The sequence below is a fragment of the Triticum aestivum genome, chromosome 5A, assembly GCF_018294505.1.
Source record: "Triticum aestivum cultivar Chinese Spring chromosome 5A, IWGSC CS RefSeq v2.1, whole genome shotgun sequence".
Classification (NCBI taxonomy): Eukaryota; Viridiplantae; Streptophyta; class Magnoliopsida; order Poales; family Poaceae; genus Triticum; species Triticum aestivum.
Window position 1 is genome coordinate 578,657,585 of NC_057806.1, and position 10,741 is coordinate 578,668,325.

A 10,741-nucleotide genomic window follows, 5' to 3' on the forward strand; every position below is an offset into this window, starting at 1 on the left:
ATGGTCTACATAATAAGAACGCCATAGTCTAAAATTTTAAATTACCATGGTAACTATAATACAACTACCATGGTCTATTTAATAAAATTGTCATGGTCTAACTGGAAAAATTGCCATGGTCTAAATAATGAAATTGACATGCTACGTACAAAAATCTACCATGGTGTATACAATCAAATTGACATGGTGCCTACAACAGAGCTATCATGGTATAATTATTAAAATTGCAATGGTTGATTTTTTGCCATCATGTGTAAATATATCTGCCATAGAAACATGGCAAATTTGGAATGATGGATGAAAATAAAATTGGCATATAATTTGGTTTCTAAAAATTTATAAAATAAATCAAAACAATTGCGGAGATGAGCATTTGTCCCAGTGCAAAGTATTGCATGTATATATATTTTTTTGTGAATTTACCAAGCATGTAAAACAACATTGGCATTATTTTTGCCATCAAATAAAAAAGAGAAACCGGGATTCAAATCAATTCAACCCTAGGTGTCCCGGGTGGAGGCTGAGGTGCTAGCCAGTGCGGTGCGGTGGGCAGGTTTGTTTGGATGGGAGAGCGTTCGCCGCTTTTATTTCTAGCGAACAAGTTTCAGAGATGGTGTGTCTCCTCTCCCCTGCTTCAAGATCCGTGCGGCCATCCAACGGCAGACTACAGAGATTACTAAAGCCGACGTCAGCCAGATAAGATTTCCGTTTGGAAAAGGTTCTGCATTAGAAGTTCAACGACCGTGACATGACATCTGGTGCTAACCGCATCAAAAGATGTTTGCGGTCACACACGACCTGGTTTCGTGGCGACGTCCAGGTCTCTATTAGCGCGATCAAATAAGGTAAGGCCAATTGAAGAAATTGAGGCCACCCAAAATAGTCGTCGTTGTGCACAACAGGGGCTCACAACTCCCACGAAAACGGGAAAAAAATTATGTGTGTACGGGTTGTAAACTCCTCTCCGTGGGTACCCAGCGTGAGATCACGCCACGTGGTCCACCTCGCCATCCGACGATCCGCTCCCGTGCGCTGGCTTCCTTGGCTCAAGCAACTCCTATCGGCTTCAGGAAACAAGCCGCAACCTCTGAAACTTCGGCTCGGGGACTGGACGCAGGACCGGCCGCATGATCCCTAATCAATCTAGACCAGAGTCGCCGTCGCATCCCTTGCCGCAGTCGCCGCCGCCGCCGCTGCAGTCTTCTCCGTCGTTCTTCACTGGCTGATCGTCCGCTTTCGCTGTCATCTCCTTCGTCCGCCGCCTGCCCTTATTCTGAGTTTCTGACACGGGATAGAGGGAGTGCGGCCGGCAGCCAAACGACGCAGGTACGTCTCCAATCCCCCCTTTCTTCTGCTCGCCGCTGCTCATATTCTTTCATGTTGATTTCTTTTTGTTTCTCGTGTCAATCTATTTTGTTCTAGTGGAAGTGGTCAGCATTAACAGTTAATTAATCACTGTTCAGTATCTTAGCTGCCAGGAACCGTTGATGTCAGCAGAACAATCGTTGGTCTCACCGTGTACAATGTCTCCTCCATGTTTATCCCAGTCAAGCTGCGATGGCATGGATAATACATATATATACTTCACTGTCTAAACTGAACAAACTTGCTAATTCATTCTTTGCAGAAGGAAGTAGGAACCACTTCAGCATAGGAAAAAACGAGACTGACAGGAAACCATTGGAGATGATGGAATGTTTCCTGATTGCTTCTTGTTCGACTACATCCACAAGGCGCGAGAAGCAGGGAATAATTCAAAAATGGTCTCTTTCTGTCAGTTGATTTCACGCTAATGAATGTTGATGTTGTGATTTTCTCTAATTCACGGCGCGTGGGCTATGGTTTGATAATGTAAGATAACTTGGGATCTGTACAAGCAGCCAGAAGGGGCTTTGTTGATCAAGTGTTAACATCTAGAACAAGCTGAAGCTTTAGCTATAAGACATGCTCTCAACTTTGCAGCAGAAGCATGTTTTCAGAAAATGGAAATTGCATCAGATTGCTTGACATTGATCAACAAGATGAAGGGCGCAGAGCAAGACACCTCCCATAGTAGTTAGCTTCATAATTGATGATATCATATGTATAACCGTGAAATTTGTTCTGTATATTTCGTCATGTAAATATGTCTTGTAAGGAAGCAGCTAATGTTTTGGAAAAATCAACCAGACATGATGTAGCTTCCTGCTGGTATAATGAGTACCCTGAGATTGCGAGGACCAATTTATGCAAATAACAGAATTTTAATGGATGAAAGCTAATGAAATATCCATCTGACCTCTTCCAGAAAATCTGCATGTGTTATCTAGATGTCTTCATAAATCTGTAGTTAAAAATTTCTGATTTTTTCTCTTGTTTCTCAGATTTGCTATCCATCTATAGCAAAGATGCTATCTCTTTTGTCTAGGCCTAAACTTCATATGAAATCTGGCTACTTTTTTACTTTGAAATCTGAGAACCTTTTAGCACAAGCAATTTGAAAATACTTATATTGCAACACTCGCAAAAATTTAAAACATTTAACAGTTTTGCCTCTGAATAGCTACAACAACTTTCTACTCCGTCACATAATTTGTTACAGTTGATGGATACGCCAAATTGCCGGAAGAAGAACCACCATGGTCATCCTTGGAGGCCACGGTGTCAGATTCCGCCATGGCCACTCCCAACCTTCTCCACAGTAGTGTCGTTTCAGACCTGCGGCAGCCCGACCCGCGGCTGCCGTTTCGATCCGTTCATGGGATGAGAGGACGTGTTCGGTGCGCGACGGAGATGACTACGGTTTCGTCCGCTACACTGAGCGCCGAGCCGGCGAGCTGGGCCGCTAGTCCCATCGTGCAGATGACATTGTTCCGGTCGCTCAGCCATCAGAAATCCACGATCAAATCCCCGCTGCACCGAAGAAGCAGAAGCAGCAATCCTCATGCGTATCTGTTCAGATTTCAGAATCAATCACTGCGTAACTCACGGGAGCCGGGATTGACTAGTTTTGGAGCCGAACGCTGGGCTACCGAGCCGAGCGAACGAACGGAACGAGCATCTGAGGAGAGGATCGTCGGATGGCGAGGTGGACCAAGTGGCGTGATCTCACACTGGGTCTCACACTGGGTACGCACAGAGAGGAGTTTACAACCCGTACGCACAGAATTTTTTTCCCGAAAACGGGGCTAGTGCATCTGCGTTCTAGCTTGACCGTGCAGTTTTTTTTCATCGAGATCAGGACTTTATTAGACGGTTACAATCTGCCCGTAGGCAACTGAGAAGGAAATCCGGACTAGTATCTAGCCAGCTATCCGTACCATCGAATGTACAAGCACGTTGTGCACATAGATGGGTCGGTACATTAAGTTCCCTACCAACATGATGAACCGAGAATGAAACAAAATAAGGCACAATGCCCTCTAATTCTCTAAAGACAGGCGCCGCAATTGACAGAGAATTGCCGCGCGAGTTCCATTGATTGACTAGCTCCAAGCAGTCAATCTCCATTACCACACATGTGAGTATCCTCGTAGATGGGCAAAGATTACCCCCTTCCGTAGAGCCAACAACTCCGAAATGAAAGGATCCGAGACACCCGGCAATTGCTTACACCAAGCTCCCAAGAAAGCTAGGTGAGATCGTGCTACTCCTCCTGCTCCACCCGCAGGTGCATCATCGAACACCGAACCGTCAGTGTTTATCTTGATCCATCCTGCCTCTGGAGGTCTCCAAAGCTGACCGGAAGTTGATGCTATCCTGTGCCCTGGAATCTCTAGGAGAGAGAGATTCTCATGAACCCGTTTGATTGCCATCATTGGTTCATAACCCTCTTGATCATGAGTCCATCTATTGCGAGAAGACCAAATAGAGTGCATGATGGTTATGATCTTACATCTGGCGTCGTAGGAGAACATCTGATCCAACAGAATGTCACGCGCCCACGTGTCTGGATGTAGCCTCGGCATATGAATATCAAAGCGATCCTTGGCTGCAATCCAGATTTTTTTTGCATGCGTACAAGAGATCAGAGCATGCATAAGTGTCTCATCCATGGCCTTGCAAACGTCGCACCGGCCAATAGGTTTTATATGTCGATACTTCAAGGTCATGCAGTCCGGGAGAATACCACGTAGCACTCGCCACCAGAACACTCGAATCTTGGGTATCACATGTAGTTTCCATAGTGCAGTTCATAACTGTTTGTTAGCTGGTGAGGTTTCTGTAATCGTCCCTTCCTCTAGAGAGCTAAACTCGTAGCGAGTCACGAGAGAGCGATACGCTGATTTAACAGTATATTGTCCTGACTTTTCAAATGCCCACACCAAAGTATCCTCACCACCGGCTGGATTCAGCGGAATATTCAAAATAGCTTCGGCATCATGGTGAAGAAAATTTTGACAGACTAACTCCACGTTTCAATTACCTGTGTATTCATCGATCAAGTCAGAAACCCGTGGTAGAGCTGCAGTACCCAACCGGCCAGCAGGTTTCAGGGTCGCTGTATTTGGAATCCATTGATCATTCCATGTGGAAATTGACGAGCCGTCGCCAACTCTATGAATCAGACCAATATCCAAGGCTTTCCTGCCAGCCACGATCGCCTTCCACGTCGACGAAGCACGAGCAGGCGCTGTAGCTTGTAAGAAATCAGTGTGTGGGTAGTACTTGCCCTTCAGAACTCGGGCACACAAAGTATCGGGATGTTCCGTCTTCCGTGCAGTTGAGGGGAAATACCCTTCGGCTCTTGCACGTATATACACCCTATATGAGGTATTTTTTAAAATAATTAAACAAAAAGTTAAAATAGTTCAAAAGTATTTTTAGATTAAACTTGACTTACTTGCGCATTAGTATATAAATTTTCATCAAAAAAGAACCAACGTTGACTTCATAGCAAAAAAGACAAAATTTATTTGCTATTATAGGTCGCTATTCACGCTATTTTGACTTCACGTTCTGGTTTACTGTTCCTTGTTATATTCTGTGCCAAATTTGTTCATAAATTTAACTAACAAAATGTTCATATATGTTATAAAAAATTACATCATTGAAAACTATGTTTAGATACGAATCCAACGATATAATTTTTTTTAACATGCACTACTAACATTTTGTTAGTTACATCTTTGATCAATATTTATCACAAATTATAAAGAAGACCGATAAGTGATAGTACTTATTACATGGCAGTCCTCTTGGTATATATAAGACCTGTGATCCTTCAAAAAGCAATAAGCAAGTCTACAAAGCTGCTAGCCACGTGATCTTGAAAAAAATAAAAGCTAGCAAACCACGTAGTCCGAGGCGCGCAGCGATCGACATACGTACTACGTCCATGGCAACCGTCCAGCAGATCCGTCGCGTGCAGCGCGCGGACGGCCCGGCGGCCGTGCTCGCCATCGGCACGGCGAACCCGGCGAGCTCCATGCACCGACTACTACTTCCGCGTCACCAACAGCGAGCACCATGCCGACCTCAAGGACAAGCTCAAGAGAATCTGTAAGCCCATGCATGCCCTGCAACGTAAACCTAGCTCCTACACGTACGGGCGTACGTTTCCAAATGCATGCATGCATCTTTGCGGTGAGCTAACTGCTAATCTAAAATGTTCTCCTGTCCAGGTAAGAAATCGGGCATCGAGAGGCGCTACGCGCACCTCGACGAGGAGCTCCTCGGCGCGCACCCGGACTTCACCGACCGCGCGCTGCGGACCCTCGACGCGCGGATAGACATGGCGTCGGCCGCGGTGCCCGAGCTCGCGGCGTCCGCGGCGGCCAAGGCCATCGCCGAGTGGGGACGCCCGGCCGCCGACGTCACGCACCTCGTCTTCAGCACCTACTCCGGCCGGAAGGCCCCCAGCGCCGACCTCCGCCTGGCGTCGCTGCTCGGCCTCCGCCCCACCGTGTCCCGCACCATCCTCAGCCTCAACGGCTGCTCCGGTGGCGGCAGGGCGCTGCAGCTCGCCAAGGAGCTCGCCGAGAACAACCGCGGCGCGCGCGTCCTCGTGGCCTGCTCCGAGCTCACCCTCATCGCGTTCTACGGGCCCCAGGAAGGTCGCCTCGACACCATCCTCGGCCACGGCATATTCGGCGACGGCGCGGGCGCGGTCATCGTCGGCGCCGACCCCGTCGACTGCATCGAGCGCCCGCTGTTCGAGATGGTTTTCGCCACGCAGACGACGATACCGGAGACCGAGGACGAGATCACCATGCGGCTCATGAAAGGCGGCCTCGACTTCCACGTCTCCATCCGGGTGCCGAAGCTGCTGAAGAGCAACATCGAGCGCTGTATGATCGACGCGTTCGAGTCCATTGGGATCAGTGCTGAGTGGAACGATCTCTTCTGGGCGATCCACCCTGGTGGCCGTGCGATTTTGGACCACGTTGAGCAACTGCTCGGGCTGGGCGTCGAGAAGCTGGCGGCAAGCCGACGGGTGCTGAGAGAGTACGGGAACACACTACAACACCGTTGAGAAACAGAGGCATTTTCTAAAAGGCATTAAAAAAAGGGACACCGATAACAGCCGAACGTTCGGTCTGGGGAGGCACAGTCCGAACGATACGTTCGGCAGGGGAGTATCGATGGATCGAACGATTTCGTTCGGTGCGAACAACCCCTCAGCCCGAACGCCTGCCAGACAGGCCCAATAGCTTCCTGGCCCAAACAAAAAGGACCCCGATATCTCCCGACCCCCACCGAACGAGTCGTTCGTCACGGGGGGTTGATTGATCGAACATGTGTGTGCTCAGCCCGAACACTATCACTTTAGGCTTTTTTTTGCGTTGAAATAAAAGGAAAATAAAACCCAGTTTACCCCAAAACTAAGAAAGCCCACTTTTGGGTGTGAATAATAGAGGTCAGATTTGCCATACTCTAAAAAAATTGAAATGGTCTAAAAATAATTTTGTCGTCATAGATAGAAAATAAGGAACAAGATGCTACTAAAAAAATCACTATGGGTTGAAGCCAAAAAATTTGCCATAATCTTTATAAGCAAAATTTGCCATGGTGAAAAAGAGATCTTTATGTGCAAATGGCAAAAGAGAAAAAAATTCATGGCAATGTTGCATCTCTACCATGATGGCAAGAAATGTGGATTAAAAAATTGTATGCTATTTTTACTATATAATTAAAGAGGCAAAAAATGTGGATGAAAAATTGCCATCATGTGGCGCAGAAAAAAAATGCACAATCTTTTGTTTAGTAGTAATTGCCATGTTTTGTAAAGTAAATGTACCATAGTCAATAGAAGAAAAAATTGCCATGAACGGTGGAAGAGGCAAAATTTGCCATGGATGTAAAGTATTTTTGCCATTGCAAAACTAAAAGTCAAACTTGCCATGCTCCAGAGAACTAAATGTGTCATGAGTGAAAAAAAAGGTAAATTTGTCATGTATGTCACATAAAAATTGTCGTGGAACAAAAGGCTAATTTTTCCATGTTAATAAAGGTAAATTAAAATAGAAAGTAAAACTAGCCATGAGAATAAAAGTTAAATATTGCCATGGGGATTTAGGTAGAATTGTCATGTTAATAAGGGTCAATTTACCATCGACAAATAAAAAAAAGTAAAACTTGACATGGCAATAAAATTTAAATATTGCCATGAGGATTTAGGTAAATTTACTATATTAATGAAGGTATATTAGCCATGGCAAATAAATAGCAAAACTTGCCATGGCAATAAAAGTTCAATATTACCATGAGGATTTAGGTAAATTTACTATGTTAATAAAAACTCAAAATAAACAGTAAAACTTGCCATGACAATAAAAACTAAATATTGCCATGGGGACTTTGGTAAATTTGCCATGTTAATAAAAGGTAAATTTGCCATGGCAAATAGATAGTAAAACTTGCCATGGCAATAAAATATTAAAAATTTCCATGGGGGATGTAGGTAAATTCGCCATGTTAATGATAATAATTAGTAAAACTTGCCATGGCAATATTTTCCTTTTTGTGTTGTTTTGGACAATTTAAGGAATTACTGCGACAATTTAAAACAATCAAAAGTTGCCATGGCAAGAAAGAAATGAATTTACCATGATCCGAGAAATAAAATTGCCATGATTCGATAACTAAATTTGCCATCTTCAAGGAAGCAAATTTGCTATGATGCGTAAACTAAATTTTCCATCATCAATTTAACTAATTTTTTTATGCTTACATGGCAAGAAGATAAGATTAGTTGCCATGGTAGAGTAAAATTGCGCCATGATCCAAATATCGAAAGTTGCCATGTCAAGAAAGCAATGAATTTTACATGATCCGAGAACTAAATTTGCCATGATTCGATAACTATATTTGCCATCTTCCAGAAAAATTTAAGAAAAAATATACAGTGAGACAGCAAATTTAAGAAAAAATGTATAGTACAGTACATGTTTAGTCCTGAAAACGTTCTCTCTAAACGAAAAGCAAGCTTTGATTACTCCATATTCCTTTTCAGTTTAACTATCTATGAAGTTGTTCAACGAAGATGACCACAAACTCTAAAAGTACCTTTCCCCACTACAGAAATTCAGCGCACATAGCCGATCAAATCTAGCTGCGAATCATTTATTTTCTTCTCAAAAACTCATAGCCTATCACCACTACAACAAAATCTATGGACATACAAAATGACATTCCGTCCTCGAAGAGTGGTAACGAAAAAACACAGAAAAAGTTGTTCTACGGAATCAATAACTCCTAGAAGCACTTGTTCTATTGGTTTCAGTTGACACATTCAAAACAAAATGGCCTAGTTCACCTCTGCCCAGCCGATTCACTTGTGATGTATGCATCGCTAGAACAGAAAAAATCATAGAAATGGAACAATTCTGGGGCTGGGCATTACCAAGCAAAGCTCTGGCTAGGACACCGGCGCTGATCTCCAAGCACCCCGGCGGGAGCGGGGCAGCTCGCGTTCGTGACCATGTCGGGGAGCACAAATGCCTGGGGTGGTCCGATGTTGGGACCGCTGGAGCTCCTCGGCGCCGCCGCCTGCCTCGTCTCCGTCTCGCAACGATCTCCGGCAAGGACAGAGCAGCCCGCCCCATCTCCGCCGTGCGTCGTCCCATGGATGGTCCGGTGGCGCTCCTCCGCGCAGACGCTGGCCTCGTCTTCGCCGCAACTCCAGCTAGGACAGAGTCCCGAGCAGGCGAACCGGCAAGCGAGGAAGGCCGCAGCGTCCCCAGCCAAACTTGGAGGGATGGCGCTGGCTGCGCCTCGGCGCCGACGAGGAGTCTCACGCCGAGCGGCACCCCCTCCCTATCTGATCGATATCTCAGTCGGCCCACCTCGTCGCCGGTGCATGGCCGCCTCCTCCGTGCCCCGCCGAGAAGTTTTGCTTGGGTGTGGACTGCGAGGCGAGAGGAGTGGATAAGGTAGTGCGCACTTGGGTGGGGGATGGAAACGTTCGGGGGCGGCGCCTGCTTTTCCGAACGAAAAAGGAAATGACGTGTCTGGCCTGACATGCTTTAAGATCTGTGTTGCCATCTAACGGTCAGAAGGGCGTTCGGGGCGAGATGCTAAAAAACGGCACGTTCGGGACTTATTGATTCCGTAAAAAAGTGCCTTGGATTACCTCTCTTTAAAGGTGTTCTGTCCAAAACGCCTTCAAAGGCCCCTCGTTAGCAGGCATTCTGAAAAAATGCCTCAAAACATGCTTAATTAGTGGCATTCTGAAAAAGTGCAGTAATATATGGAGCGTTTCGCGAAATGCCAGTACAGAATGAGAGGCGTTTTCAGAAATGCCGTAATAGATCAGAGTATAGGGGGCGTTTTGAAAGTTGCCAGCACGCACTTTTGAAGGCATTCCGGAGGAAAACGCCTCGAAAGCTCGGTCAGATTTTCAAATGAGCCCCTAATGTATCGAATATCTATCTATATGACCTTCGGGTGAGCCACCTGTCCAGATGGAGATATTATATGTAAAGCTTCTCAAAGATAAACAGAGAACTGAGTGGTTGGTTGGTTGGCGTGGTAATCTTTTTCCCGAGAGGTTGCAGGTTCGAGTCGTGAGTCGTGCTGCTTTTTCTTGTGAGCTACTCCTTGCTCGCAAACAACGTAGCAGTTTATTAGTCCCATACCACCCCCCGAGCTAAAATCTTGCCGGTTTATAAGGTGAGCCACGCATCTTCTCATAAAGATTCTCTAATCTAACAGGAAATGAACCTGTGCATTTGATTCAGTTTGACTGTACGTGATGACCATACCTTCCTTGAGCTGTGCGGACGGGGATGATTTGAGCCGAGCGCCTCATCTGCTGTTCAATACTGACAGACGTGATATGATGTACGCCCAGCAAAGTAGAGTAGTCTGCAGCAGACATACAGGGCGGGGGGGCCTTCACCGTTGTTCCTTTTATTATATATAAGGCGTATTTGAAAACACCCTCAAAGAATATCAGAGGCATTCTTCTAAAACGCCCTGAATGGTTTGAGCATCGGAGGCATTTTCCGAAAGTGCCTCTAAAGCCCTTTCCCTTCAGGATTATCTCTAGCGCTTTTCTAAAATACCTTCTTATGTCTTTTAAGGCACCTTTTGGGTCTTTAAAGGCATTTTAAAATGCCTCCTAATTGCTACCGTGTTGTAGTGACATGAGTGACGCGACGGTGATCTTCGTGCTCAATGAGCTGCGCCGGCGTAGGGCAAGGGGAGAAGAGGTGGCCGAGTGGGGTATGATGATGGCGTTCGGTCCGGGGATTATTTATATATATGTATATACATGTGCAGTTTCACAGGCGTATTTGAAAACACCCTCAAAGAATAT

The 10,741-nt window shown here is 45.7% G+C and overlaps 1 pseudogene; it reads left to right on the forward strand.

Annotated features, from left to right (window-relative positions):
- Positions 1–5,317: 5,317 nt before the first annotated feature.
- The window catches only part of LOC123107790 (bisdemethoxycurcumin synthase-like), a 14,864-nt pseudogene continuing 9,440 nt past the window's right edge, over positions 5,318–10,741 (forward strand).